Source organism: Danio rerio, chromosome 5, assembly GCF_052040795.2.
Source record: "Danio rerio strain M-AB ecotype USA chromosome 5, GRCz13ab, whole genome shotgun sequence".
In the NCBI taxonomy this organism is placed as follows: Eukaryota; Metazoa; Chordata; class Actinopteri; order Cypriniformes; family Danionidae; genus Danio; species Danio rerio.
The window spans coordinates 68,311,836-68,337,806 of record NC_141025.1 but is presented as its reverse complement, the minus strand read 5'-3'; the positions used below and the strand labels follow the sequence as shown (position 1 = coordinate 68,337,806).

At 37.6% G+C, this 25,971-nt stretch overlaps 1 protein-coding gene across 10 annotated transcripts in view; it reads right to left on the bottom strand.

The window, feature by feature from the left end:
- The window catches only part of doc2b (double C2-like domains, beta), a 408,709-nt gene that overhangs the window by 190,350 nt on the left and 192,388 nt on the right, over positions 1-25,971 (bottom strand). The window lies entirely within an intron of this gene.

Genomic DNA, 25,971 nt, shown 5'->3' with positions numbered 1-25,971 from the left:
GTCATGCCGTCTGTCTGTGAGCCGCGCTCAGACCACTACAGCACGCTAACACTGTTACTGGGATGAATGCATGTGAGAGAGAGAGAGAGAGAAAGAGAGAGAGAGAGAGAGGGAGGGGGCAGGATTATACAGAGGGACAGAGGGATTGGCTGATGTCATTGCTTAGCAACAAGACGGTAAACAGGAACCGGGCGTGCGGCTACTTAATTAAGCTATTAGTCCATCTGTTAGAGCGAGAGAGCGGCTGGGTTATCTCTGCCTGTTCCTCCTCTCTCTTCAGTCTAGCGTCTGACTGAAGTGCCGTCGCAGACACCCGCCATGTGCTAAACTCCAGCACAATTACCAGCAACAGGTGCTAAATGCCTAAAGTCAGACGTGCCAGGCTAAACATCAATCCAGCTATTAAGATGGGGTAAAGTAGACAGATTGATAATGCTGTATTTAAGTAAGTGTTTTTAAAGTGCAGATGATGCCAATGGAGTCATTTAATTGTCAAATTAAATATAAAAATATAATGACATAATATATGTAACGATATAATATATTTTGATATAATATATGTACGTGTATATAAATGTATTATGTATATGCAATACACATACATATATAGAAACAAATCTATATAAAACAATTTTGTTGGTATTTAAATGCATATATTATTTGTATTACATACGTATATATCAAACCCCCTAGTTTTTCAAGATTTTGCAAAAAACATTACTGATTTTGTGGTGGTAACTCCCAGAAACTTGTGGAAAATTTTGTGATTAAATTTAATTAATTAATTAATTTATAAATATATACTTTAAGTCAGAATTATTAGCCCTCCTTTGATAATTTTTTTTTTCTTTTTTAAATATTTCCCAAATTATGTTTAACAGAGCAAGGAAATCTTCACATAATGTCTGATAATCTTTTTTCTTCTAGAGAAATTTTTGTTGGTTTCATTTTGGCAAGAATAAAAGCAGCTTTTAATAATAAAAAAAACATTTTAAGGTCAATATTATTAGCCCCTTTAAGCTATATATTTTTTCGATATATTGTTCCTACAGAACAAACCATCGATGCACAATAACTCGCCTAGTTACCCTAACCTTCCTAGTTAAACTAATTAATCCAGTTAAGCCTTTAAATGTCAATTTAAGCTGTATAGAAGTGTCTTGAAAAATATCTAGTAAAACATTATTTACTGTCATCATGGCAAAGATAAAATAAATCAGTTATTCGAAATTAGTTAAAACTATTGTCTAGAAATGTGTAGGAAAAATCTTCTCTCCGTTAAACAGAAATTGGGGAAAAATAAACAGGGGGGCTACAGTAATAATTTAGGGGGCTAATAATTCTATCATATATATTTATAAACAATAAATATACACTGTACACACACATACTGTATATGGTGTCAAAACAAACTTTTTTTATTTATTTTTGACAAATTGGTAAAAACTAATAGTCTGAAGCATATTAGAAAAAGTATAAACATTTAAATGACAATTCATTACTATGTTGAGACATACTGTGATCTGTAAATAAAGTATTTGAATATACCATCAAATGATTCTTGTTCTGTATGTCAAACCAGATTAATTGGTATATAAATGAGTGTAAAACTGAGGGATTATGTCATAGTGGAAATCATAGTAATTTCTAGAAAAACACATTGAACAGGTCTCATCCTCATGAAAAAAAAAGCTGCATAACACATTGTTTTAGTGCTTGAAACCAAGTTTTTCTTCTATATTCAGCTACTGTACATATATGTGCAACATTTTCAGATAAAAAATAAAATTTCTGCCACTATTTACTCATCGCTGTGTCATTTGAGACCTGCTTAACTTCTGTGTAACACAAAATATATTTAGAATAATTTAAAAATAAATAATAATAAACACACCACTACCGTTTTTACAGTAATACTTTACTTAAAGGGGTGTCCATTAGACTGCCATGAAACCTTTATAATCATGACATGAATGAGTGAGCTTTTATGCAAGCTTATGATAGCTGTCATTAAGTGTCAATCTCTCAGTTGTGTCATTTTAAATGTAAAGATGACAGGTGCGTTCGACTATACAGCGATGCACAAATTAATCGAAATCTGTCTTAAAGCGGTGCATGCTGGTTAGAAAATTTGGACGGCTTGACGCTACGCTGATGCCATTAAAGTACCTGGACAACACTCCGAGATCAGACGATTGATTTAGCCGGTGCAGCATCTGAAGGAGGACTGCAGAGGCTTCAATGACGACACCAATATTACATGATTAGCTGGATTCACTGTATGACAACAACCACGTGCGTTTCGTGTTTATTATTGGACAACTTCCGTGTCACAAACTTCCAAACAAAGAATTAACTTTTTATGCAATCTCCATCTTGTACACATTGTGTTTATCAAAAGATTTCAAATATTTTACTGCAGTAGGCCAGATCATCTTTTTTGGTAAAACATTTTTTTATATAAAGGCTAGATTGTTAGCATAGATTTATTTTCAGTCACTTTTTATACAGACCCTTTACTGTATACAGCTCCATATATGATTTAAATTTTTAGAGAATAAACAAATATCAACTCAAATTTGTCTTACTGTATACAACTTGTAATATACTAGTCATCATTGATCATGCCACTCCCATAACGTTTTCTTAACAAACTGAGAAAAACAATTCTTCTATAAAATAGTTGTAAAATAATTTATACATTTTTAAATAGTTTTATCCTAAAAGAAAAATAAAAAAGAAAAGAAATTTAAAAGCAACACTGATGTATGAAATTTCCTCTGAAAATGTAGCTCACTTATTTTGGGAATGTCCTTTTGTTCAATCTATTTGCATTAATGCGTTTGGATTAATAAATAAATAAATAAATCATTGATTTCACCATGTGATTTGTCATCATTCAGCAAAACACGAGCCCCAGGGTGCCCCAGGCTGACAGCCTCGTCTGCGCTCGGCTAATCTCATTGATTTCCGGCTGCTGCGGTGGTTCAAGTCGGATGCACCTAAAGTTTTGCTATGACAACTTAACATAAACAAATACATCACAGCCTGTTTTTGTCTTTGTCTTAACAACTTGACATTACAAAAAAAACTACAAAACTTGTCATAAATCTGTCATAAACATGATTGTTTTCAAGCTATAATAAATAAGTTATACATTTTATAACAGCATCATTAAAATAATTTTTGACCTCAACTACAGTGATACAAGCTAAATTTGTCATTAATGACACTCCTAAAATAATTTGACATATTATTGACACTTTTAATGAGACATTTTAATGACAAATACAGTTTGTTCCACTGTAAGTGATCAGAGAAAATATTCACAATTATTATGACCTCACGACAATAATAATAATAATAATAATAATAATAATAATACATTTTATTTAAAGGCGCCTTTCTAGCAACTCAAGGACACCGTACAATCAACAAGAGCACTAAAACAACAAAAGAAATAATAAAATATACACAAAAAAGTGCAGATAAAATTAAGTATTAAAAGCCATCTTAAAAAGTGGGTTTTGAGTTTTGATTTGAATATGTTCAATCATCTTTATGACAAATTTAGTCTGTCAAGTTATGTCAAGTTATAACAAACAATGTCATCTTTCAATTTAAAATGTCATAACAGAGTGAATGACACTTAATGACAGTTACATAAAATCTCATTCATCATGTCATGATTATGAAGTCTTACGAACATTCCATCAAGTAAAGTGCTGCCTTTTTTACATTCACTGTCCAAAACTGGACCCCCAGAGGCTTGAAATGAAACGTCAAGTCAAGTTTCAAATTGGCTGTATTTTTGTCATCCAACACAATGGCTTTCGGGCATCTTAAAGGAGTGTTGAAACAGTCTTTGGGGGATCACTATATTCATATCGCTTATCTACATGAACTTCTCCTAAACTGATTTCTGTGTCATGACAAATAACGACGGTGAAGACATTTACTGGGAAAATTGCATCAGCGGCTCTGTTGCTTTATGAAAACTAGCAGGGGGCTATTCAAGTCGTCCCCCGCTTTACGGCTATGATGAATTACAGGCAAAAGCCATTCTCGCATTTTACAATAGCAAAGATTTATAGCAAAAACAGTGAGTAATCTTGATGTACTCTCTTCAGGGACCTCGGCGAGATGAAAATGCAGCTCTCGACTGATGGTGTCGCTTTTAACAAGGGAAGAGGAATGGAGAAATTAATGAATGACGGCCATGGGATATGTACTGTATGTGGGATATAGTGTGATGTTATTCAATCAGGATTTTAAATGGTAGTTCATAATTTAGATCCAAATGTTTGGCATTTCCCACATGGTATCATTAGGAGGAAAAAAAGCAGTTAATTTACTCTTATAATTAAGGAGTCGCCCCCATGCTCGTTGTAATTCTTCAGTGGAAAACACTTGGTGAGAGGGAAGCTCATTATTTTTTTGTCTATTTCCGTAAATCCTTCTGGAGATCCTTTCTTTTGAGCTTCCGGAAGAGTCATGGTTAAAAAAAAAAAGGCAGGGGAGAAAAAAAAAGTTTGATTACCTCCAAAGAGCGCTTCAAAAGAGAAAAAAGCACAGCTGCTGCCGTTCCTCATACTGATAATGTGCAGGTTATTAATTTATTGATTCTAAAGCCTGGCACAGAAATGTAGCTGTGAACATAGTGACGGCTAGAAAAATAGTGCACGCTGGATGTAGGCAAGGAGCCAGGGAGTTATTTTCCTTCATAACAATGCACCCGAATGGGCTGCTATTGAACAAGCATTTTATTATGTAAATTTGCTGATATAAAGTCAGCCAGAAAACTGTGTTTAAATGACTTTAATGATGCAAAATGTGATGCATTTCCATGGTCACGAAGTCAGTCTCATTCATGTCGAATGAATTCTTTACTGCCACTGAAAGTGATTCAAGCTATCCAGAAAATACCTTCGAACACAGACGCTACATAAGAGACATCAATTTTTTCTAACAAGACAAATCTTAGTGTTGCTAAATAACACAATAATTATATGTGTATATATATATATATATATATATATATATATATATATATATATATATATATATATATATATAGTCGACACATTATATAAATATGCATAATAAAAAACAAAGTCATACTTCACCCCAAAATAAATACATTTATAAAGAAACAAGACAAAAAACATACAAAACAATTTTTTTCTGTTTCTTGCTCTAAAGAACTGCATTGTTTTCTAAAGCCATGGTCTCGTCTTGTTTAGGCTGGTCTACCAGCTTCTCTAAGCTGCTACACCACTTGATGAACTGACAAGTGCCTAAAAACTGCATCATTCTGGTCAGATTTTAATTGGTACAAACAATATTTATTTGAAGAAGGAATGCTAATGTAAAAAACTAATAATGATCAGAAACAGAAAAGAGTATTTTTTTCCAACATGAAAATTCTCAATCTTGATGAATACTACTACTTCTACTAATACTAAAACAACAACAACAAAAACAAAAACAATAATTATTATTATATCAACACTATGTAAATAATGAATATTAAGTTAAAATAAAGACATATATTATCTATAAACAAAACAAAATGACACAAAACAAAGAAAAAAATAAACAAAACAAAATGACAAAACAAAACAACACAAATCTCAGTATTCCTGAATAAAAACAAAATAATTATATAATTTAAATTATACAGCCATTTATTGTCAACAAATTATATAAATACAAATAATGCAAAAATTAACAACAAAACAAAATTTATAAACAAAACATCCCAAAAGGAAACAAAATGAAACAAACAATATGACACAAAACAACAACAACAACAACATCAACAGAAAAAATAAACAAAAAAATAATAAAAACAAAACAACAAAACAAAACAAAAAACAAGTGGATGTTCAAATTCTTGAGAAACCTCAATTTATAAAGATCTTGGACCAGCTTATTTATTTACTTTTATTGGATGAACAATCCTTTTTAAGCCAGTCTAAATGATTTGGTGTTTGTTTAATCTAGTCTACATGCTTCTCAAAGTCTCTAAACCACCTTGATGAACTGACAAGTGTCCAAAGACCTCACCCTTCTGCTCAGAGTTTAGCTGGTTTAGATGTCAAAATCTTATAATTATCTGAAACATGAGATGCCTTAATATAAAAAAACCCCACCAACAACAGTGCACTTTCAGCTCATTTCCTGTTTTAGCCATCTCATTCTCTTTCTGGCTGTCCATGTACAATTCATAACTTGGCCTGTCCATAATGGCTCTTTATAGGCATGGTTCTTAATCCAATCTGGCCGCGGTAATCAGAGGATAAAATGGGTTAGTGAATATTGGCTGCTCTGGCCCTTGGCTGAGATCAAATGTCATTTCTACGAGGCTCCAGAGCACAGAGTGAACCTTTGGAGAAAGAAACAGACCAAATGTGACTCAGGAAGGCCATTCAAGGCAAAGTTCACAGGTAGTGACATTTTTTATAAAAACGAAGGTAAAAGCCACTTTTGTTCTGCCTGATGAAAATAAAATGTACAGTATACTGTTTTAATTATGATCATTCTTCAGTGGTGGCGAGGACAATGGTGCTTCACATTATATAGTTTCAGCATCGATATCACAATATGCAAATCCACAAGAGTCACATCTCAAGATGCCAGTTCAACTTAAATGTGTAGTATAGAGATCTGCATGGGACTGGAATTTTAATCCCGCTCCTGCCAGGTTTTGTTCTGCACCTGACCGCTCCCGTCGTATATTCAGTGTTTACCTGCTGCCCGACCCGCTGCGTTTTTTAACCCGACCCGACTATTCCCGCTTATGAGATCTGGTTTCCAAAATCTCACATTAAAATTGGGTACTACCAAAAGAGAGAGATAACAGATAAAACTGTAGGTTGTACAAGGAGTGTAGGCTAAATGTCAGTTTTATTTGCCTCTTTGTGATGAGACAAGGTTTGTGGCTGGTGAGGCACTGACTCTTCCAAAGTCAGATTCACAAACATATCCACTCAATATGTTTGCCAACTACCGACTGTGTTTCATATCTCATATCAGCATTATTTCTATACACATAGCAGGTACATATTGGGCCAATGAAGAATGTAAAGTGTATAGCGATTAAATGTGCCTCCTAAAAAAAATCTCTGGAGCACTATATTGTTTGAAAGCCCGCACCCATTCAAATTACACCAGAGTAACAAACAGCTACTGTGTTTTACTCTCAAATTTATTCCCGCGCCGCAAGAAATCTGCTTGGCTCCCTCTAGTGTGGTATGTAAGTTTGACACCCAGTGGTTGAACTAAGTATTGCACTTCTGGTGCAAAATGCACACAAGGTAGCCAGATTGATGACTTCAACAGGAATTTTCCACATTAAAAGGTGTTTTTGTTCTAACCAACACCTGAAATGTACATTTCAACGGCTTCCATTTCTTGCAGCTGAACAAGATAAACTGACAATGATCACCGCATGTGCTACATTTTGTGCAAAACGCTAATAATGCGAGTTTGAATGACATTTTACTTGAAAGCAGCAGCAGATAGTTCACCTCAGATCTTGAAAACAAAATAAACCGTCTGAAATTGAACTTTAGAACTAAACACGAGTGACTCAGCATCTACATTTAATAATGTTAAAGAGGTTTAATATGTATTAATTAGATTTTAAACCTTACCATTTCGTTGGAATGCAGTGAGTGCACTATTCTATGCTTCTGAATGGTGTCATCTTTCGTCTGGTGCATACAGCCAAATTGCTTATCACTGCAAATCTCGTCACGTAGCGTGCTGTTAGGACACAGGGTTACAATGGAACCTGCTCTCCTAATGTTTACATTCGTAATATTTGTATTATTTGCTAATTAATAACCACCTCATGTGGAACTCTGAATCTGCGTCTCATTTCGGACTCTGCTACTGTCCACCAGAGTTTGCATTTTCGGTAGTGGGCACATACTTTAAGAACCTTCCTGACTGAATGAATCAAATATGTTTCCACCAAAGCAACCTGGGGTGCTGAAATAGAATTGGCTAAACTGGCATTGGGAAGGTTAAAGTGACCAAAACAAATACAGATGTTCTGGCACTTGTCATTGTTGAGTCATTGTGAAGTTTAAACTTAATAATGTGAAAGTTTTTCATTGGCTTGTTTGTTTTTTTAAGGCATATGACTGAGATTTCAAGTACATTTAAACCAAGTGCGTAATAGAATTTACATTTGCAGTTTTATCAAAGATTCATTTATTTTCTTTTTGACTTGGTCCCTTTATTACTTAGGGGTCACCACAGCGGAATGAACCGCCAAGTCATCCAGCATATGTTTTACGCAGCGGATGCCCTTTCAGCCGCAGCCCATCACTGGGAAATTTTATCAAATATTCATGTAGTTATTTTGTTATATACACTGAAATGTTATTTACTTACATTTATTTAATTAAAATCTTAATATCTGTACCTGAATACAGTTAGACTCTCCAAATCCAAAAATATTTACTTAATACAGCAAATAAAACAGCTAATCTTGGTTACAAAATTAAAAATATTTGTAAGTATGTTAGTATAAAGAATATAAGAAATATAAATAATATATTTATGCATATTAAGTATTGATTATATTCTTGTAATATTGCTTAACGTTCAAACGCAGTCAAAATGTTTATTTAAGTCACAAGATTGAGAGATCTGACTAATAACATAATGCATTTTAGGCTGTTTAACCAGTTTTACGTCATATTTGTCTAATACAGTTGAATTGTCATAGGCAGTAAGAATGTAAAATCACACTTGTTCTGGCTTATGAAAGATATGTACAGTATTCTGTTTTAATAACTATAACTGTTCTAAACCCTGGCAGCTAACAGAGATGGTGAGATATTTCAGCTATTAATTCATCAGCGTATGCCAGATTTCTCTCTTTGGTATCTCTGACATTCACTCCCCCAGAGTGTCTTTAAATTATTTAGAGTACAACTCAAACATTTCAAAGTATGGGATTTGAAAAATCTGCAGTGAGATTTCCTACACAGACCAGCTATCGTTGGTGATGGAGCGCTCACATATGAATTCATAAAGAGCAGAAATAGGCCATATAATATGAGTCTGTGCTGCACACTGAAGAGCTCTCACCTGTTCTAAAAATGACAGGAGAACTGAAGAGGTGAAACGAACAAACTGCTCAGGGACGCCAATATTAACACACACAAGCACACTTACTTCACTTGTCTTTCAGCTGCTTTAAAATGACTTGTTCAAGGAGAGTTTGGTAGCTCCAGTGAGATTTCCAACCGCATTCCTTCACTTTTAGATATGTGAACTTTTCAAGTTTAGTTATTGGGATTCAGAGTTCATGTTTAGGCCTTACAGTGAAGCTGACATTCCCAGTGTGCCCAGTTATAAATAAATTAAGCTTACTGAGCTCCATAGTAAAAAACAATTCTACTACTACAACTTAAGAAACACATAAAGGTTTGGAATAAAAAGGTTGAGTACAGGAGTAAAGAAAGATGCAGCTTTTACTTTAAAGGGCACATACTTTACCCCTTTTTCAAGATTTAACATAAGTCTTTTTTCAAATGTGACAGGATACACATTAATATCCACTGCTGTATGGATATCAGTCATGTTAATGTACAAAATAAACCTGATTTAACATCCACAAACCGGGATTGAAGTGACTTCTTTTATCATTGTGCTGACACGCAGCTGTGGTGGTGAATTACAGCGATTTTACTACAAACATGCACTGTTTTAAAAATGTTTTAAACTTGTAAAACTCATTCTTGATCACATTTGATGATGATTGACGATCACAGAGAGCTGAACAGATCTTTTAATTCCAGTTGCTTTGTGCACATCCTGTCATGTTGATATGGTTACACGCATGCTTTTCATACTGTATGTGAACAACCAATACAGCTTTACCTTTCATTTTCTCAAATGACAAAGACATTGACTGCAACTTTCTCTCGTACACCAAGCTCACCAAAAGAGTACCATTGATACATTTTGGCGGTGGAGACACAAGCCTGATAAAGGTGACCCATACCGTACAAAACTGAACAGTACCACTCAGTGGAACGAGGCATAAAAGTTCATATTATTCAAACAAAATAAATCTATAAACATTCAAAACATCAATACCTCAATTTCCGAAAACAACAATACAATAATCATTAACAAAATGAGAGCACAACAACCTATAAATGGCAAAACAACTGTTTCTACATTTCTCTCCGACTGACATCACACTCCACAATAAATGACATGGCAGTAGCTTCGAAAGCACAGGAACTGGATGATGGGTTTGGATGTACTGATTGTGAACTGCAACAGGTTTGTGAAGACTTTTTAAAACATAAAGGTAAGGATAACTAGATGTTTTGATGTGTCTTTGTTGTTTTAAGATGCAGGGAAATCAAATAAAGAGTTGTGTTAACTCATACACAGCAGAAACAACTTCCCACTTTATATTAAGTGTCCTTAACTAGTATGTACTTACATCAAAAAATAAATACAATGTACTTACTGTGTTTATAATGTATTTGAGAACACTTGTGGTGCGTTTGAGTTGGAATAGAGGTTGGGTTATGGACAGGTTTGGTGGCATGGGAAGGTTTAAGGGTGGGTTAAGGTGTAAGGGATGGTCAACAGTGTATTTAAAAATGTAATTACAAAAAATAATTATAGATGTAATTACATACATGTATTTAATCAAGCATAAGTACACAGTAAATACTTGTATTTACATTGTAACAAACTATTAATTCCTGTGTAAGTACATATTAGTTAAGGCCACTTAATATAAAGTGGGACTAACTAATCTAAACACAAAATCTTAATACCCTTTTCTAAGGTGTACAGATGTTACAGTAGGTTGCCGGCAGTGCACAGAACAAGTGAGATTGAAGTGTGAGCCTGTGACAATAAACATTACTCTTCTACATTTTAAGGTGAATGCAAAAATTTGAAATGGTCCCTACCATGCTGTGAATGTACTCATAAATATGCTGTTAATTAATGAAGCAGCCAACAGGGGTCTGTCTAGGAGATGCCCTTTAAAGGAGCAGTTAACAGATTTTCAAAAATCATCTTTTTAATAGTCTTATCCTGCTGAGAGGATAAATTACACACATACTACAATATTCAGAGGAAAAGCCAATTTAACCCAATAGCACAATATTGAACTGCGTAATCACCTGATTTGACCCTGAACATTGACGTTTTTGATTTTAAAACAAACCAATATTAACAACATAGGCTCATTCTGAAAATGTAGCCCTATATAAATTTCTGGAGATCGCAAATTATGTAAGTACGTATGGCTTCGTTTTGTATTTAAAACAAACGCTACGGGGTGCTATGATGCCGTTCCTTTTCGTGCTTACCAGCTGACCAATTACCTCCGTATGAACAGCTTTCCTGATGTTACCAGTTTGTCTAGTAGCTAGCCATGAATGACACAGACAGGAGTTGACCACGATGATTGGGTTGAGTCTATCGAAGATAAATAGGGGGGTAAAATCTGAAAATGTGTTAAAAAAAATTATTTTTCTGGATTGCTTTCAAAACTGTTGGTTGGGTTTAGGGAAGGGGTGGGCGGGTCAATCAGTGCTTTTGAAAACGCTATTGGCTGAGTTTAGGGAAGTGGGTGACAGGGTCAATCTGTGCTTTTGAAAACACTATTGGTTGGGTTTAGGGAAGGAGGAGGTTGGGTCAGTCAATCAGTCGGTCGGTCAGTCAGTCAGTCGACAGCAGCCTCTGGTGGATTTACGTGAGAATAGCAGGTGCAAATGGCACTCGCGAGAGAAATTTGAGATTTGAAAAACCGTACACAGCGGCCTCTTGTGGATTCCCGAAAATAAAAACTGCAGAAAAAAACTTACCTGCTGAGACTTATTTGCCATACTCCAGCAATGTATATAGTGGTACATTTTTAGAATGGGCCTGGGTTGAATATTAACATTACAACATGAGTATTTACATAATTAAATGAATAAAAAATTGTAAGCTCTGGTGAGTTAATAAAAAAGTGTTTTACTTGTGCAATTTGTTAACGTTGAGAAATACGAAACATGTTTCACTCTTCTAACTACTTAATATACAACATAAACAAGATGTGTGATTGTGAAATCAATTCAGTCTTTTTAATAATATTAATATAATTAGGGTTGTTAATCAGCACAATAATTAGTTTTTCGTTCTTTAGAGACAGTGGCACTTTTACAGCCTCTTCACCAGTGTCACTCCACCCACAGCAATGTCATAGCACAGGACTAAACTTATTAAGTTTGACAAATACTGTGGCTGTTAAAGATCAATATGTATTTTGAGAGGTTATTCAGACAAGAATATGGTTGTTTAGATTTTAAATATGTAGTTTATTCGTAACAACATTAAATGTCTTTTTGAAAAATGGCTTTTGATGACTTCAGAGATGGGACTTCCAGCATATTAGTGGTTAGTATCAGCATATTCTTTGTTCTCATTCCCTGGCGTGAGCAACCTTCTGATGGACACTTGTTCTGGAATTTGCTGTATACAGCAGTCATCGTTTCGAATTGGTGTTGCTTAATAATTTTAGGACACATTTGATGAAAGTTGATGATCCACTAAAATGTTGACTACTGTATATCTACCCTAAAAGATCCCATGACATTTTTTAAAGTTGAAAATGAAAGTTTTTTTTAGATGTTACTATCAGTATTGTTAGTTTTAGTATATCTATAAGCTAATGTGCATTAAAACGGTGACTAAATTTGCATTTACAAGATATAAAACCTATTTTAACATGTAAGGCTTGTAGTTTTTCACTTCCACCATCAGTAAATGGATCAACAGTGATACTCACGTCACCTTATAAGTTTCTCATCAAATCAATCAAACGCTCTCCAGTATTTGACATGCCCCGCCCCCTTCAAGACACCTCACATTTGACGTGTTTAAGCTCAACCACTCTCACTGGCAGACCTTTGATAAAACAAAACGCTATTGTTTTTTTTTTTTTAAATAGGGAAAGGAGCTACACTCTGTACTGCCATCTCTTATTGTTTCGGTTAAGATTATGTCAAACTTTGAATAAAAATGCCATTTAAAAGCACTTCAAGAGACCTTTAATAGATGTGTTATGTCCCTAAACATTACATTTATATTGTCAAAGCATTGTTAAAATATGTTTTGACATTCATAACCAGCTATTTTTATTGCTACTTTAAACTTAAAAACATTTACTGAAATTCTGATGTTTCAGAAAAGTTTCCTAGCGTATTTTATTGGATTTATTCATCAAGCAATACCAGATAATATACACTACCTGACAAAAGTCTTGTTGTCAATCCTAGTTGTAAGAACAACAAATGATAACTTGATTTCTAGTTGATCATTCAGAAAAGTGACAGAAGGTTGATTTTGCAGTGAATCATCTGTTGACCTTCATCCTAATTATCGCAAATACTACAGAAGACCTATTGGAAGCCACATGGACCCAAGATTCTCATAGAAATCGGTAAAGTGTGGTGAAGGAAAAATCATGGTTTGGGGTTACATTCAGTATGGGGGCGTGTGAGTGATCTGAGTAGATGGAAACATCAACATCCTGAGGTATCAAAACATTTGTGCTGCCCATTACATTACAAACCATAGGAGAGGGCAAATTCTTCAGCAGGATCTTCTTCAGCGCTCCTTCTCATACTTCAGCCTCCACATCAAAGTTAATGAAAGCAAAGAAGGTTAAGGTGCTCCAGGACTGGCCAGCCCAGTCACCAGACATGAACATTATCGAGCATGTCTGGAGTAAGACGAAGGAAGAGGATTTAAAGATGAATCCAAAGAATCTTGATGAACTCTGGGAGTCGTGCAAGGACGCTTTTTCGCTTTCAACTAGAATTCAAGGTATTATTTGTTGTTCCTAAAACTTGGATAAGCGACAAGACGGCTGTCAGGTACTGTATTCTTCTTTAACTAGTTGTTAATGTTACCACATTAACATCTGGAAATCACCTAACCTTATGTCAGTAAGTAAATAAACAAACAAGCAAAAGTCAGTTTACAAAAGAAATACATGCAAAAATATCCACTAACATTATGAACCAATATCCATAAGCCCCAATATCATTGCAACTACAACCGGCAAACAACTGTTCTGTGCTCAACAGAATGCAACAGGCTCCAGATATGCGAATAGATATTTATGACTGCAGCATGTGGCACATTAAGATCTGACACAGTAATGGCCTGAAGCGCTGGACGCAGGGAGGAGAACAGATGTCAAATAGAGCCATGATAGATGAATGCAGATCCTAGGAGACATGCAATGATCCCGAACAAGACACAAAACAACAATGGATGAAAGATATTCACACTGTAATCTCTACCCTAGTTAAAAAGCGCCAGGAAGAACTTGATTTAGCCCGTCTATCTCTGACTCCCCAGACATACAAGTGAATAAGTGGTGATGGCTGTTTATTTAGGATACTCGGGAGCTGCTTTTCTCAATGAATTGTTCCCTCTAATGAGCACTGCCTGCAGTTGGTTCTGTGAAAACTGTTACGTGACAAGTGATCCAAATGGGTAATACAACCTGCTCTAAGTGGACTATTAACACTGGTGCTCTTGAGGCTTCTGCTCTGGGCTCAAGTTACTTAACCCAAACCGTCCAGCAACACATATCAAATTGACTGATGGAGGCGCAGTAATTGGGCTGATAAGTAGTGATGAAATGGCGCGAGGGGAGGGAAAAGGCCGACCTCACTAACAGGTTCTGCATTGAGACCAAACCCAGAACACCAGGAGCACTGCAGAAGATCTACAGGAAGAGGAGATACATCCAATTAGAACTAAACGAGATAAAATTAGGAATAATGTTAGAACAAATTAGGATTTTGTCCTTTACTCCTGCTCATTAGTTAGTTTAGTTATATAGCACATTTTTTACAACACAACGTTGCCCAAAATGCTGAACACAATCAATACTAAAAATAAAATCTACATCACATATATAAAAATTAAAACATAAGGCAAACCCCTCAACATTAAAAAGGCTCAAATACTAAAGGACAAAGATGGCGTTTCAAACGCTTTTTAAAAACAGGTAGAGTTGGAGCATGTCTGATGTGGGGCGGAAGCCCGTTCCAGAGTTTTGGGGCGTCAACAGCAAAAGCCCGATCCCCACTTCACTTATACCGGGACCTTGGTATAGATCATCATATTCATCAGAAGACCTTAGTGACCTACCAGGGTTGTATACATGTAGCAGGTCTGATAAGTAAGATGGTGCCAGATTGTTTAAGGATTTAAAAACAAAGATTCATAGTTTAAAATCAATCCGTGACCTAACAGGCAGCCAGCCCAGAGAGGAAAAACCTGGGGATATGTGCTCGAACTTGCGAGTCCCTGTCAGAAGTCTCGCAGCCGCATTTTGTACTAATTGCAATCTATTTAGGGCATTTTGACTAATACCCACATACAGGGAATTGCAATAGTCAAGTCTTCCCAAAATAAAAGCATGGATCACCTTCTCAAGGTCATTAAAAGAGAGGAACGACTTTACTTTTGCCACAAGTCGTAAATGGAAAAAAACTGGATTTAACAACTGTATTTACATGATTGTTAATTTTCAGATCACTGCTCATGGCTTTCTAAAGATGTATAAAAATGTCTTCTTCAGACACCAAACACTTTTTTGCTTGTGTTGACTTCTACAAAATAATGTGGAAAGTAAGGGTGCAATGGTACAGATTGCATGGTTCATTTCTTATCATGGCTTTAGGGTGAGTTTTGGTACAGTTTGGAATATGAAATGTTCTTGAAAAACAGGATTGTCAAATAAAAATAACTGGAAAAAAAATCAATCTACAAACAAAAGCACTTATGAACAGAATATAGCAAAGATACTAAATACACAATGCTTTTCAGGTATCTTATAGTAGTTTTCAAGTACAAAAACTGAGTAATATAATCAAATATAACACAGCATACTGTTTACTCTATGCTAAATGTCAAATTCCATTGACATTTATCTGATATCCACAGGCTAAAAAGCTGAATTACCATCACCTATCCACCTTATTTTTCTTTTAAGAGCAGTGTTGGCATTGTAACTTAAAGGTCCTGCGTGTAATTTTTTTTACTCTTCTTAAGCCTAAAAACACCCAGATACCAGAAACCCCATTGCAGAAATTTAAGAAACATGCTAAGTGAACATTCTTGTTTATCTGAAATACAATGCTGAAGTCAGATATTCTGCTTTGAAAATGTCCGTTAGGTGTCGGAATGTCTGTCTGTGTTTTGGTCCCTTTAACTTGCCCAATGTCAGTTTAGCCAATTATATTTCAGCACCCTGGGTTGCCATAGTGAAAGCGCTCAAGATATTAAACATGCCAAATATCTGACGGGTGTCTGACGGGTGTCGGCAACTCATCTTCTCAGATGGCGTCTTTGATAGACTGTGTGATTGTTACTTACGTGAACGATCAAAGATTTGCCTCTGATTTTCGTCATTTGTCCTTGTTACTCAAGTAAATGAGCACTGATTTGCCTGCGATTTACGAGATTTGTCCTGTCTGCAAGCCAAAATCGGGGCTAAAATCATGCAGTCTGAACTCGCCATAAAGCGAATGATACAAGGTGGTATCAATGACTGCTTAGCTCCATGTATACCGATCTCCGATGTGTCAGGTTTGCTTGGTAGCGCGCTATGAGTGTCAGAATTGGGACTCAGAGCAGAGTGGGCAAGGAACGGGGTCACCTTTTATTTTGATGGTCCGTTTGTTGTATTTAAGTTACATTGCATCTACATGCCAACTTATTCTTATTAGATTATGAGCGCACTCACACTATGCTATCCGAACCGTGCTAAGGCCCGTTTCTCGGATTGTTTGAGAAGTGTGAGTGCTTTGAATCGGGCTCAGGCATGGTTCAGTTAGCCAGAGCGTGGTTCACTTGGGCTTTGGCACGGTACACTTGTACAGTGAGTGCAAAGCACGCATGAGCCCGAAACCGAAGACTCAATGTCACTTTCATATGGATTTATTAATCATTCTTACTGTTTAATTAACGTGAACTGTCATAGATTATTAAAGACGCAAACCCCTCCCAGCACGACAGCTGCACCTTCAGCAAACCTCCTAATTCCTGCAGCATGATGACTTTATGGTTGTTTATGAGCGTCAAAAGTGGCTGATCTGTTCGACAAAATATTTGACTGTGTCACAGCATCCCAAAAGACTAAAACGATATGACTAAAGAATCTTTATTGCTGAGCGAGAGCGCTTCTTAAACTGAACAGCGCATCATCAATGAGATAAGCGTGGTCAGGCATAAATGCAATGTGAGTGCAGGCCATCGTGGAAGACAGGGGGGGGGACAATCGTGCTTCAGGCAACTGTGCATAGTGTAAGTATGCCTAATAAGTAGATTGTTAGGTTGGGGTTAGTGTAAGTCGACATTTACTTGCAAAGTTTCTTATAGTCAGTTAAATGTCTGTTGACCCTCTAGGGTCTGAGGGTGTTTTGGGGCTCTGGAGAAGTTTGGATATGTACTGACATTTGTGTTGTTTCAGTATCTTAAAAACATATAAATGGCTAAAGTATGATAACACTGTAAACAGCACAAGTTGGGCTACAATAAGCAGCAGTATCAACAGATATTAAGCAGACAGTCTTCTAATACTCAAATGGACCATCAAAATAAAGTGTTACCAAGAACGGTTCCAGAAACCAGGTAAAACGAAACCCAGAAAAGCAGTGAGAGATAGCGGTAAAAGCACATAACACGACATGCTCTTGTAACATATTTGACATTAAAAATGTAAACAACACCCTCTAGTGAATTTGTGAAAACAAAAACTACAAGACAATGTCATACAGGGTACATATTTGTTGGTTCTCAAAAATGTAGCACTGGGCACATGTTTCCAATGAGTCGCCATGGTCGATATAATCTGCTGAAGCTCGAACTAAAGATCTCAATAGGGACAAAGGGCGATTTGAGTGGTTTAAAGGGATAATTCACCCAAATATAATGACAACTGTGTCATCATTTACTCTCCCTCAGCATGTTCTGAGTTTCTCTAATCTGTTGAACTCAAGGGAAGTTCTACTGGGGAAAGTTGGAAAGTGGCAGCCATTGACTTCCATAATATACTTTGTTTCTATTATAAATGCCAATGGCTGCTGGTTTCCAACATTGTTCAGAATATTTTGTTTTGTGTTCAGGTTTAGAGTGTGAAAGATAGGTGAGGACATTTTCAGAAAATTGTAGACAACCGGAATATCAAAAACTGGTTACATTAGCAATCCTACATGCACAAAATTTATTGCACACGTATTTATTGTGCATAAAACTATCCGCTAATTAACAGATTCACAAGTGTTTTCAATTTATTTATGGTTGTGAATTGCCTTATGGAATGTTGATCTCTCCTCTGTTGACTTTTGATGTTGAAAGCTCAACTCTACAGTTTAGCAAGTTGACTATTAGACTGCTTTCACACTTGGTTCAATTGCCTGGACCGTACCCAAATTCAATTGTACTCCCTTGCCACCTTCTCGATTAGTTTGTGTTCACACTGTCTTTTTTCCTTCTGAACCCCGGTACCCTTACATCATCAAACTGCTGTTGTGTGTAAAGCTGTTGCTAGGTAATGGACACGAAAGCAAAGCGCTAAAATGGAAAGACGTCCGCACATTGCTGTTGTTGTGCTTTTACTGAATCTTTTTGGTCTAGACATACAGAAAGTGACTCTTGTCCATCTGCCGCTAAATATTACAAACGTAACATAACAGAACAAAAAGCAATGTCCACAGAAGCTGTTTTTGGAGGAGACAAGCAGACATTATCACCATGCTTGCCCTGGCTCAGTTCCACCTGTCACCAATGTACAGTACGTGATACACACACACACACACACACACACACACACACACACATGAATGAACGTTATGAAAACGATAGTTCGTCGTACTGAACCGGACCAGAGTTCGCTTGAACTGAGCCCCATACTGCCTCTTTCAAACGAACTCAGATACAGTTCGTGGGTGCGCATCGGAGTTCAGAAGACACGTTCACACTAGCTAAACGTACCGTACTCTGATGTCAAACAAACCCTGGGTTCGGGAAGTGCTAGTGTGAAAGCACCCTTGTTGACATTTTAGTAGTTTGAAATAATATATTTTATAAGAAGCAATATATAGAGAAATTCATCTGTAAAATAACACAAAATGTAATGTAAGAAACTGTACAACACTAACCCAGACAATATATCACTTTAAACTATTAAACATGTTAATAAAAGTTAATTTTTTAAGGTAAAAAGTTGTTGGAAGAAAGGTTAAGGTCCCATAATGCAACTCAAAAGCAAAAATAAACAGGGAAAAAAAATAAATAAATAAAGACACGAATCACAAAATACAGAAAACTGCTTATTTACATTTTTTATATTGCAGGGTGCATAAAAACTGACCAACAATCTCATGTTCGGATAATGAACAGAGCACTCATCAAGTGCGATCAATAACACAGACAACCTTAATCCCATAAGGCCTCCATTACACACTGATTCATACATCACTGACATTAATGCTCATTACAGCCGAAGTATTGCTGATTTCTTTTTAATTCCTTTATTCTCGTTTAGCCATGAGACAGCCTCTTTGAATGATTGTGTGTACAAAATGAATGAAACTCAAGATTTTCAAATGTCATGCCTGTAAGAAATGCAACCTGTATTTGCGTTATGCTGAATTAACTGAATAAAAGGTTAAATTACTGCGAGATATGTATGATTGAGAATGGAAAAGCAGTCCGGGACATGTTAACAGAAGCTGCATGTCCATTATGTGTGTTTGTGGAGAGCCTGTAGATGTGGGGCTGATCATGTCCATTACACCTGTGGCCCTGCAGATTCAATCTATTGACAGAGCCTATAGGAATGTCTACATAGCTGCAGGTGTGGAATCAGCATGTCTCCAGTGCAATCATATCTATTCTTGGCAAAGACAACAACAAAACCAGGAATTTGCTGCAGTAAATGTTGAGTTGTGCAAACCTAAGCAAAGGTATAGTGGTGTTTGGTAGATTTCAGTATGTGCATAAAATTGTATTGCTGCTTGGTTGCTGGAGAATTTGCTATGGTGTCCTGGGTGGTTGCTTACTGGTCCATGTAAAAAAAATGTATCACCCATGCATAGGGACTTGAGAAAATGTACCAGTCACACTTATTTTTACAGGCAATGACATGCAGAATGCATATTTTATGTTTAAAAAATGTATTTAATTGCACAGCATAACTTACTATACGTGTTGTGAGGGCAAGAGGGCATGAGAGGGGGGCGGGGTGGATTAATTCGCCTAGCGCCTCTGAGGAACCAGATGATGAGGTTATGGTCACGGTGCTGCCAATCACCGCGTCATGAGAGCGGAGATGGCAGCCACGTAACCTTGAGTGTGGAGGGTGACAGCCTGCTCTCCAGCTTTTCTTGGAGTAAAGAAATTACAACGCTGATCTGGCAGTTTTCGGGGGTCTTATCTGCAAGAGACGCACCACTCAGTGAATAGACTCCACTTCAGGGCATAGGTGCGCTCGAGGAGGGGGCTCTAGCCTGAGTGACGGTATTAACCACCGCAATTGGTAGGTTACCAGTTACAAGTCTTCCTCACGTCTAAGGACCACACGTGGAGGTTCCAAAGATCGGGACGAGGGTGCCAGATGGTGCCCTATCCCTGAGAGAGTAAGTCCTCTCTCAAAGGGATCTGCCAGGGGTGGGCCATCGGGAGGAGGGAGAGCTCTGACATCCAGGTCCGGTTGGGCCAAAGAGACGTAACCAGCAAAACCTGTTCCTTGTCCTCCCTGACCTTGCAAAGTAACTGCGCGAGCAGGCTTACTGGGGGAAACGCATATTTGCGCATGCCCCGAGGCCAGCTGTGAGCCAGTGCATACGTGCTGAGTCAGGGAAAAGAACAACTGGCAATGAGCGTTCTCGGGGGAAGCAAACAGATCGATCTGGGCTTCCTTGAATCGCGCCCATATCAGCTGAACAGACTCGGAGTGGAGTCTCCATTCTCCGGGACGTAAAGGCTGCCTTGAGAGCGCATCGGCTGCACGGTTGAGCTTGCCTGGAATGTGAATGGCACACAGCCAACAATCTCCTCTCGCAAGACAGGGGCGGACAGGGGGCTGACCCTGGTGAAATACACACCCTTGAACTTGGGGGGCTGTTTCACAAACTGAATCGTCTGAGAGTCTGATTGTGCATATGAGCCACCGCGAAGGGCTGGCCCGCGCTAACTGGGCAGGCAAAGCTCTCGCTAATGGACTCATCGCTACAATCGCTGACGTACCAGCAGTGGGGCAGCGCGGAGTGGGTGTGCTGATCCGGGAAGCGTGAGGGTCATGCGAAAGAGCTGGAGGCGAGAGATTTGCTCTCACTCCGCACCCAAACTCCAGAGGGGAGGCTCGAGGGGTGGGAGAAAGGAGATCGTCCTCCTAGCGCTCGTGAGCCACTGGCGAAATGCACCGAACCTGCAAGCAAGAAAGCATAGTGTCCCAGACTGGCAGATTTCGGGCTGTCTATCCGGGGAAGTGGAAAAGTGCTCTTTCATTGATGTTTTCATGGCAGTGAAAAGTGCCGTTGGAAATGGGGCCCGCCCCTCCAGCGGAAAAAGAGCAAATTCCCTCTTTTCTGGACGACCTGTCTCAGGTACGCTTCGCGGTCCATTACCGGACTTAACGGCACACTGGGCAGGGGGGCTGCATGCTTTTGAGGTGCTCGACGTGCGGGGCAACTCTCGTAGACAGGCGCCTTCGGCAAAAAGCAGCAGATATTTATGGCTCGGCGGGCGGAGCGGGCTTATGGTCCCGCCGATAGATGATATTACCCATCGCATCAGACTGCTCTCTCACTGCCTTGAATTCCTGGGTGAATTCACCGACGGTGTCGCCGAACAGGCCAGCCTGGGATATGGGGGAGTCAAGAAAGCGGACTTTGTCGACTTTCATATCAGCCAGGTTTAGCCAGAGGTGGCGCTCCTGGACCAATAATGTGGAACTCGTCCTCCCCAATGCACACCCAGCGGACTTATTGGTCTGAAGAGCATAGTCGGTTGCGGTGCGGAGCTCACAAAGCAAGCTTGGGTTGGACCCACCCTTGTGCAGCCGGGCCAGTGCCTGCGCTTGGTAGCACTGGTAGGTGGCCTTAGCGTGCAGGGCGGAAGCAGCCTGGCTGCTCCACCGTCAAGAGTGGTTAGGTCGGATGAACACGCAGCACGGGCAAAATAAGGTGCCCTCCAAGACTGCGTGAGCCTACTGTGCACTTCCAGGAAGAAGGGGACGAGAGGCTTCGAAGGCTTAGCCCTCTGGTCCTCTACGTAGCACCCATCTAGTCGGTATATATTTATTGTCATTTTGCACAGTGCAACCATTCCATAAAGTTTACAGATGCCATGAACTCATATTCGGCATATGATAAGTGTTCATTTTAGATTTTGCTCAAGCCTTTTAGAATAAAAATTCAAAGTTTCATGTATATCAGAAACAGTAGCCACACTACAAGTAATCTAACAACAGACAAACTCACAATCTATTCTTGCAGTTTAAGAAAAAAAAAATAGACAAAAACCAGATATGAACCAATCCACAGCAAAATGTAAATAACCTCAATCTACAGCTCATCGTGCAAACTCTCCACTCATAAATATTTACATTATTCAGTGGAATGCATTAAAACATAAATCCTGAATGCTAGATTGATTGAGACACTGGAATGCAAATGAAATCCCAGTTTGCCCTCGTTTAGTTTGTTTACTTGGATTCTGGTGGAAATATTAGCCTGCACAAGCGTGCAGATTTCACTGGTTTTCTGAGCAGAAGCCAGCAGAAGTGATTATTGTTTCTTTATTTGTGGCCATGGGACCGAGAATGAAAAAAAGAAACAGTTGTTTTAATGTAATTCAACTGAATTAAAATAAAACCAACCCATCATAATGTACAAAGTGCATTTTCCACATAATGAAAGTGGACAAGAAACTTTTAAGTGGCTATTGTTCTTCATATTGTATGGCTTGTTTATATGAACAAGCATTAAAATGAGCTTGAAAGAGCAAGACGGGGACAGTTTGCATAGTAAGCATTGCTTTTCAAATAAAACTGCCAATGTTATTGCGTTTCATTACTTTAGTACAAATTCTCTCTCTTATGCAGTCATTAAGATCATTATTGTTTTTACATAGTCAGTAAAAGACTGCATGACATTGTTTCAAGTTGAAAACAACAACAAAATAGTAATGAATTAATGCTATGATCAGCAGAAGATCCAAGGAGTCCAAGGAACTAATTTTTAAATTGTCCAATTTAAAAGAAAAGATTGTGCTGCTGTTACTGTGAATGGGTAGAGAGAGAAGAGAGAGAGAGATTTTACAAATACTTTATTACAATTATGCAATTACATATCAAACCACAAAATAATCATTCATTCATTTTCTCTTCGGCTTAGTCCCTTTATTATTTAGGGGTTGCTACAGTGGAATGAACTGCCAACTTATCCTGTATACATTTTACGCAGCGGATGCCCTTCCAGCTGCAACCCATAACTGAGAAACACCCATACACACACATTTACACTGCGGCCAATTTAGCCTACACAATTCAACTATAGCGCATGTGTTTGGAATGTGGGGGAAACTTGAGCACATGGAGGAACCCATGCCAACACAGGGAGAACATGCAAACTCCCCATAAAAATGCCAACTGATCCAGCCGAGGCTCAAACCAGTGACCTTCTTGGTGTAAGGTGACATTGCTACCCACTGCACTGCCACAAAATAATCAACAAATTATTATTTTACAGAACAAAGCACATCATTATAGCACCATATATTGGAAAAGTATTTTAAGATCATTCACCAAATCAGGGGTGCCCAATCTGTTTCTTATGAAGGGCCAAAAACCAAACTTGATTGAGGGTGGTGGGCCAAAGGTAAATATACCCAACAGTGTTACATTAAAGTTGCTATTAGTGATTTCCTCATTTATTTCATATTTAAAAATAACTAGAAAATGTGCCTGTGTTGCATTGTATTTTCTCTCTCTCTCTCTCTTTCTTTTTTTAGAATATCTATACCCCAAAGTAAACAACTGTTTAGAAAAAAAACTACACCAAATTAATTGAAAAGACACTCTAACCATGAAAACAATGACAAAAGATGACAACAATTCATAAAGAGAGAGAAAAATACTGTAACCTTATGCCTTCCAATGTGCTACTGTTGAAATATCACAGCAGCAGGCGGAAATGTTTTATTCACTGCAGGATATATTTGTAGTATTGCAAAAATGACCTTCTATCTTTAACCACTTCCACCTCTGAACTTAAAAAAATAACTTGTTTGCTGGAATGAAATGAAGTTAAATAAAAGTTTCAGAGCATTACTTCAAAATGGCTTGAAGTTTAACTAAGAGCTACTTTTCTAAAGGCAAAAAAGCGCCAGTGATTTGTATGATCATACAAACCTAGTACTCTAGCTTATATAAAAAAAAAAATGTTAGCATTTTTGAAGGTGTTTGTTATAGGACTTCTCAGTCGGTTTACTATAAATGTCAGAAAGTGAAAAATTGCACTTCACATATCTAAAATACAATCACATAATAGTGGCAGTCCATCATTCTGATAGATGTCCAAACGCTTCTCTGGAGAGCCCATACATTTCCTTAAAACACACTGAAAGTTATTGGAAAGCATTTTGCAATCAGTAAGAAAGTACCTGAAGTGCCATTTCTAGGGGGATAGTGACTCACTGTCAAGGCGTTTGCCACTCGGGGAGTCAACCAGATTAATTATTTGTTTATATATTTTTTTATTAAACAGGTAAACAAAGCAACAGAAAACATTTACAAATAATCCACACTGTCGTGCAGAGTAATCACTTCAATTTATTCAATTACATTCAATTTGAGTTGCCAGGTCTGCAATTACAATTGCAGACCTGGCAACTCAAAAGCTATTCTAATCAGCTTTAAATAAAACGAAATATTTACATAATTATAAGATTCGGTATAACAAATATATATTAAATTGTGGAAAAGCCTTTAATCGTTTAAGGTTATTTTGCGATTTGAGCATTTTATATACTCTGTAAACAAATTATTGATGGCCATTTTTTTGGACTTTTACAGTCATTTTAACTTCAATCAAACTGACAAAAATATTAAATTAAACCTGAACAACTTAAAGTGCCATTAAAATGTCACACAGACAAAAAAATAATGTTGGACTCCAACGTTAGACTAACTTTGAATTTTTATTTGTATATGAAAATCAGGTTCATGTTAGAGCCCAAAGTCACTTTGAGGACAAATTCCATCATCATTCATTCATTCATTCATTCATTCATCTTATCTTATCTTATCTTGATCGGCCGCTTGTATCCGAGATCTTGTCCTTTCGGTCATGACCTAAAGCTCATGACCATAGGTGAGAGTAAATCGAGAGCTTTGCCTTTCGACTCAGCTCCTTCTTCACCACAACAGACCAGTACATCGACCGCATTACTGCTGCCGCTGCACCAATCTGCCTGTCAATCTCACGTTCCATCTTTCCCTCACTCGTGAACAAAACCCTGAGATACTTAAACTCCTCCACCTGGGGTAAAGACTTTCCTCCAACCTACAGATCGCAAACCACCTTTTTCCGGTGGAGCACCATGGCCTCGAACTTGGAGGTGCTGATTCTCATCCCAGCCGCGTCACACTCGGCAGCAAACCGCCCCCCGAAATTCCAATGTCAAGACGGATTATTATGACATTATAACGTTAAGCTGATGTTGGGTTTTAGTTACTATATCTTATGAGTTTGTTTTAAGGCTCCCTATTTAAACTTCTGTGTTGTGTGACCTATGGCACATGGCTTACACGTAGCCATGCATTTATACTTCCGCAATAACACTTTCAAACGCTAGCTGGCAGTAAGGTTTTTATGTTCTTATTTGTTGAGTTTGGTGGGT